General features: G+C 47.1%; 1 pseudogene across 1 annotated transcript; it reads right to left on the bottom strand.

The window, feature by feature from the left end:
• Window positions 1-4,938: 4,938 nt before the first annotated feature.
• LOC107014789 lies at window positions 4,939-5,679 on the bottom strand (annotated as a pseudogene). The gene has a single exon (XR_001456273.1). The product of XR_001456273.1 is annotated as a translationally-controlled tumor protein homolog pseudogene (transcript).
• Between the last annotated feature and the right edge of the window lie 321 nt (window positions 5,680-6,000).

The following is a 6,000-nucleotide window of genomic DNA, read 5'->3' on the forward strand; positions in this document are numbered from 1 at the left end:
AAGTGCCTACAAAGGTAACTCCCATGCCTAGACCACCACCCCCTTTCCTGAAAGATTAGTGAAAAAGACTGAGGATGGTAAGTATCGGCGTTTTATAACAATGTTGAAGCAACTTTCTATCAATGTCCCTTTGGTAGAAGCTCTAGAACAAATGCCCGATTATGCCAAATTTATGAAAGATCTGGTTACAAAGAAAAGATTGGTCACTTTTGAGGATGATGATAGAATGCAGCATTGTAGTGCTATTGCTACAAGATCTCTAGAACAAAAGAAAGAAGATCCGGGTGCGTTCACTATTCCTTGTACAATCGGGTCATTACATTTTGCGAAAGCATTATGTGATCTGGGGGCAAGCATAAATCTCATGCCTCTCTCAATTTACAAGAAGTTGGGTTTGGGTGATCCAAAACCCACTGCGATGCGACTATTGATGGCCGATCGAACAGTAAAAAAGCCTATAGGGATACTCCACGATGTGCTAGTAAAAGTGGAGTCGTTCATATTTCTAGCAGATTTTGTTATTCTTGATTGTGAAGTCGATTTTGAAGTGCCTATTATTCTTGGGAGGCCATTCCTCGCTACGGGTAGAGCCTTAGTTGATATGTAAAAGGGGCAGATGAAATTTCGGTTGATCAATGAAGAAGTGATCTTCAACATTTGTAGGTCCATGAGGTAGAGTGGTGAGCTCCAATCGGTATCTGGTATATCCTACAAAGAAAAGATGAAGAAGCACCATGACCTAAAAATTGAAAAATGAGAGTTTATGGTTGGGGATTTGGTGCTTTTATACAATTCTAGGTTGCGTTTGTTTCCGTGCAAGCTCAAGTCCAAATGGACTGGCCCTTACTTGATTACCCAACTATTCCCTCATGGATCAGTTGAGTTAGAAACCAAGGAGGGTGTGCAGTTTAAGGTGAATGGACAACGAATAAAACTCTATTTTGGGCATGCTGAATCAGCGAATGAAGTGATCGAGACATACCATCTTGATGAAGGCTGAGTAATCAAGTGTCCTCAGTCGGGCCGCGACGTTAAAACAGGCGCTGGTTTGGAGGCAACCCAATACTTATAGTTTTCTTTCTAGTAATGGTAGCATTTTCTACTAATGGTTTTAAATTTGCATGTAGCACATCACCAGGAAATTCTGCAGAAAATCACTCTGCAACAGTCACTGACGGATACATCGACGGACCGTCACGCATGCGACGGACCGTCGCATGAATCCGTCGTGCCAGGTACGCCTTTCATTTATTTTCAAAATTAGGACACACGCGACGGAACCCATGACGGACCGTCGCATCTGCGACGGACCGTCGTCGGGGATACATTGCGTCATTAACCCGCAACCCGACCCGACCTGGCTGGGGGATTTTCAAATTTGTCAACATTAAAAAACCCCCACCCCTTTATTTCACCCATTTCCTTCCTTCTTTCTCCCATTTCCCTCCCTTTCAAACTTCCAACTTCCTACCTCTCTTTTATCAACTGATCACTTCCCCAAATCTCCAATTCCTAAAATCTACTCTCTACTGGTCGGAGTCTGCTGTTGTGGTTCTGTTCTTTATAACCAAGTGCCTCACTTGCTTGTCTTTCTCCTCTTCTCAGGTATGTGTCTCTGATTTCTACCCATTTACATTGCATTTTTGTTTTTCAATTAGTATTAGCCTATTTCTTTTTGGTGGGTCTTCATTCTTTGATCCAATTTTGTCTGACCTAGGTTGAGAATCCTCGATTTTCCTTGTTAAAACTCGAGAAATAGGTGCTTTAGCATTGCTAGTTTGCTAGGTATTTGGATTAGATACATATAGGTTAACACAAAGTATTCCATTTGAGTCACAGAGGATGATTGTGGCATCCTCAGTTCGGTCACTGAATGACAAAACGAGACCCCGATGACGGACCGTCGTACCTACGACGGACCGTCATAGGGTCTGTTCCAACACCCCACTATTCGTTTTCTCTAAGTGTCCACCAACGGACACATGCGACGGACCGTCGTTCCCACGACTGTCCGTCCTGTACAACCGTCATGGTTGTTAGAGACCCTTGTCCTAAGGGTCTCCATTTTTTTTCCAAGTGTCCTCTGACGGAAATCTACGACAGACCGTCGTTCCCATGACGGTCCGTCCTGCACAACTGTCATAATTGTCGAAGACCCTTGTCCTAAGGGTTTCCATTTTTTTTCCAAGTGTCCTCTGATGGACATCTACGACGGACCGTCATACCCTCGACGGTCCATCTTGCACAACCGTTCTGTTTGTCAGAGACCCTATTCCTAAGGGTCTCTAACTTTTTCTAAGTGTCCTCTGACGGATATCTACGACGGACCGTCATACCCTCGACGGTCCATCCTGCACAACCGTCATGACGGTCAGAGACCCATCTCCTGAGGGTCTCCATACTTTTTCTAAGTGCCCCACGACAGACATCGATGACGGACCGTCATTACCACGACGGTCCGTCCTGCTGATCCGTCATAAATGTCAGAGACTTTCCTTCAGGGGTCTCCACATAAACATAGTTGAAGTAAGACATGACGGTCCGTCATACTCACGACGAGCCATCTACAGAGATGTCATTACAACTTTGCTCTTATGTTTATTTTGTGTTGTTTTTTTTGCTTGTCTTGTTTGATCCTTCTAGTACTAATATTGATTCTTTACAGGTACTATCTCTAATGGCACCAAAACAAGATCGAGTTTAAGCACGTGGGCGTTCAAAGTCTGTCGTCCCGTCTGCCCGACTGGTTATAGGCTCTGATGATAAGCATGATCCCGAGTACGTGCCCCCAGGCACTGCCACTCCAGCACGAGCTGCACGTGCAACCCGAGCTACGCCCAAAAAGGTGGCGTCCGGCGTAGTCACTGCCTCCCAGTCTGATGAGGAGCGCACACTGACCGGCATACCTTATGGGTCAGCTACACATGAAGAAGGAGCATCTGGTTCCTTAGGAGTTTCGTGGTCGGAGGAAGCCTCCGGGTCCGTAGAAGTCCCTGCCCCCGCCACAGCTGCACAGTCTGCCTCGTCTGATGAGGCTGACAGTCCTGATTCCACTCCAGGCTCACCGACTGGTGCTCTCACGCCGGTTGCCGACCAGCCCAACCGGTGGTGTGTCGACGGGCAATACAAAGTGTATTCAGATGCCAAGTTTCTAAATGATAAAGGCGTCATGACACAGACCCTTACACTGGAGAGGCGGGTCCTTACGGGAAGTCTCTCCACCATGCCAGAGATCCACAATCTCATCACCAGACACCGGCTAGAGTGGACAGCTCGTTCTTTAGGCCGCTATAGTGAGGAGTTGGTCCGAGAGTTTTACGCCTCTTATGTGGCTACTCTCTGATCACAGATAGATAGGCGGGCTGCCCCCGCCAAACAGGCCCCACTTGAGCACGTCTGAGTACGCAGCATACAGGTCGATATCTCCCTGCTAGCCATCCGCCGGTATCTGTACGGGAGGATGTTGATGCCAACAGGACCCCTCTCACCGCCGAGTTCGACTATCGGTGGCAAATTGTAAAAGATGGCCAATTCTTGCGTGATCCATCACTGAGAGAGACTACCACGACGTGGATGGCCCTGCACTTGTCTATTGATGGAGAGGGTGCCGACTGGGTAACGTAGCCAAACGGAGCTATCAAGAAGGCTAACTTGACCTTCACGGCTAAGTTCTTATGGTTGATTGTCCGCCACTGCCTTTCCCCCACGGCTGCTGATAATATAGTCATATGGGATCGCGCAGTTCTGATGGCGGCAATGATAGCCGGGTTTGAGGTGGACTTCGCTTGGCTTCTACAGGCGGTCATGCACGAGAGGGATTTCAAGGTCACAACTACTTACCCTTTTCCGTGCATGATATTTTCCTTATGCAGGGTCGCAGGTGTGCCCATCTGGCACATTGATCAGCTCAAGACTCCGCTTGCTAGAGGGCCCCGTCCAGAGTTGCCTCCACTTGTTGAAAATCTGGCTGATACGGTAGCATATGCTCGAACGGCTACGCAAGCTGCTTCCGAAACCATTGACACTACCCTAGTCGAGTCTATCCTGGGTAGTAGCACTGCCCCTAACTCCTCTCGCTCAGCCCCTTTCGCCGCTCTTGTCCCGCTTGCTAGAGATCAGAAACTAGAGGCTCAGATGGCCACACTTCTGCATCACATCCAGCCTTGGATGCAGAGGTCTATTGCTGAGGGGGAGGAGCGCTTGGAGCGTAAAATGGTCCAGCACATAGAGCGGAAGATCGCTGAGGTTCATCAGCGCTTGGACGCTTTTGAGTTGCGGGTGCTAGCCCGGCCAGCCCCTCAGGTGGACGTGTCGACCCTTCAGGCTGAGGTTGAGAGTCTGAGAGCGGATATTGATATGATCCTAGAGGCTAGGGTACCTGAGTTTGAGGCCCCTTCTGCAGAGCCGGCTGAGGACACAGTGATGGCTGCCTTATTCGCCACTTCTGAGATTCCACCACCTCCCCCTCGAGAGCATGCCAAGAGGTGTAGGGGTCGAGAGGAGGATGAGGCTAGAGCACGGAAGAAGGAGCGCTGTGAAATGGAGGCTGCGAGAAGAGCCTCGCTTGCTGATGAGGAGGCGCGTTGGATCAGGGCTGTAGAGTCAGCTGCTGGGGCATCTAGATACAGAGATGTGGAGACAGCGGGAGGCACTACTGATAGTGTTGTTGCTGATGAGGACACTACTGATGGTGTACAGACTACATAGGTAGTGGGTTCTGGGAAACCGGACCCACCAGCTTGCTGATCGCCGACGCTTTGCGCCCCAGGTTTACTTCACCTACCACTCTCGTATTTCAGTTTTTTTATGCATTGGGGACAATTGCATATCTTTTTGTTGGGGGTGGGGTAAATGGAAAGTGAGTGCTAAGGTGAAGTTTGAGTAGCCCAATTTTTTTTTTTTGTTAATCAGAACACTTTCAATTCAATTAGCTAACCATTTGCTGTCCCACATAATAAGATCATATGATAAAGAAAAACTGCAGGTACTGCCGTACTGGTTACAACAAGTACCCAAGGTTTAGAAGAAACACAAGACATAAATAAGCAAAAAAGACCAAATATTAAAAACTATATGAAACATAATCTCGAATGCAAAACTTCTAGCAGAAGCACTCCACCAGACATCTAGCACTTGATCTCCTTCAAGCCAGGTGCAATGTACAAAAAGGTAGGATCAGCTGAACCATCCTTGTAGTACGCAAACACCAGGGCACCATCATCATGCATGCTCTCACCAACAAAGAATTGCAAGTCCTTGATCTTTTGCAAAAGAAACTTAGTTGCTGCTTCAATGTTCTTTTTAAATGCTTCTTGTGCTTCTCCTTCTAGCTTGGGTGTCAGGTTCTTGATGTATCTCTTCATGAAGGTAACAATATCGACAACCCTGACAGCTTGGTCATCCACACCTTCATCTTCACATCCACCCTCAGCAGAAGGATTTGCCCCAATGTTTACATCAACGGCACCTTGAACAACCCACTTCCCTTGAACTTCCCAAAGCACACCATTCTCGATTTCTTTGTAGGGAAATGAGTCGGAGAGAAGCTCATCACCGGTGAGGAGATCCTGATAAACCAACATGGTGGAAGAGTAGCCTTTTTCTTTCTCTCTCTAAAGTTAGGGTTGATAAGAAGAGAGAGGAAGAAAACGACGCACCAGTGAAGGCTCGAGAAGTGAGTAGCCCAATTCACTATCCTCTTTTGGGGTTTTCTTGCCTGTGTTCTTTTTCCCCAAGAGACTGATTATTTTTATTGTTGAACCGTCATGTCTATATCTTGTGTACATAGTATAACTCTGAAGCATGATGGCTAAAACAAAAATGATATCCTGATGTAATGAAAATGATGCATGGCTAGGCATAGTAATTGATAAATGTGTGGTTCTAAGCATGCATAGAGATACACCACTGCATGACCCTAAGTCTAAGACTCGAACTAGGTGTCTGATAATCTGGTAGAGTAATGAGATGTCAAGTGAGTGTGAGGAAAATTTGAATAGT

Source organism: Solanum pennellii, chromosome 3, assembly GCF_001406875.1.
Source record: "Solanum pennellii chromosome 3, SPENNV200".
Lineage (NCBI taxonomy): Eukaryota > Viridiplantae > Streptophyta > Magnoliopsida > Solanales > Solanaceae > Solanum > Solanum pennellii.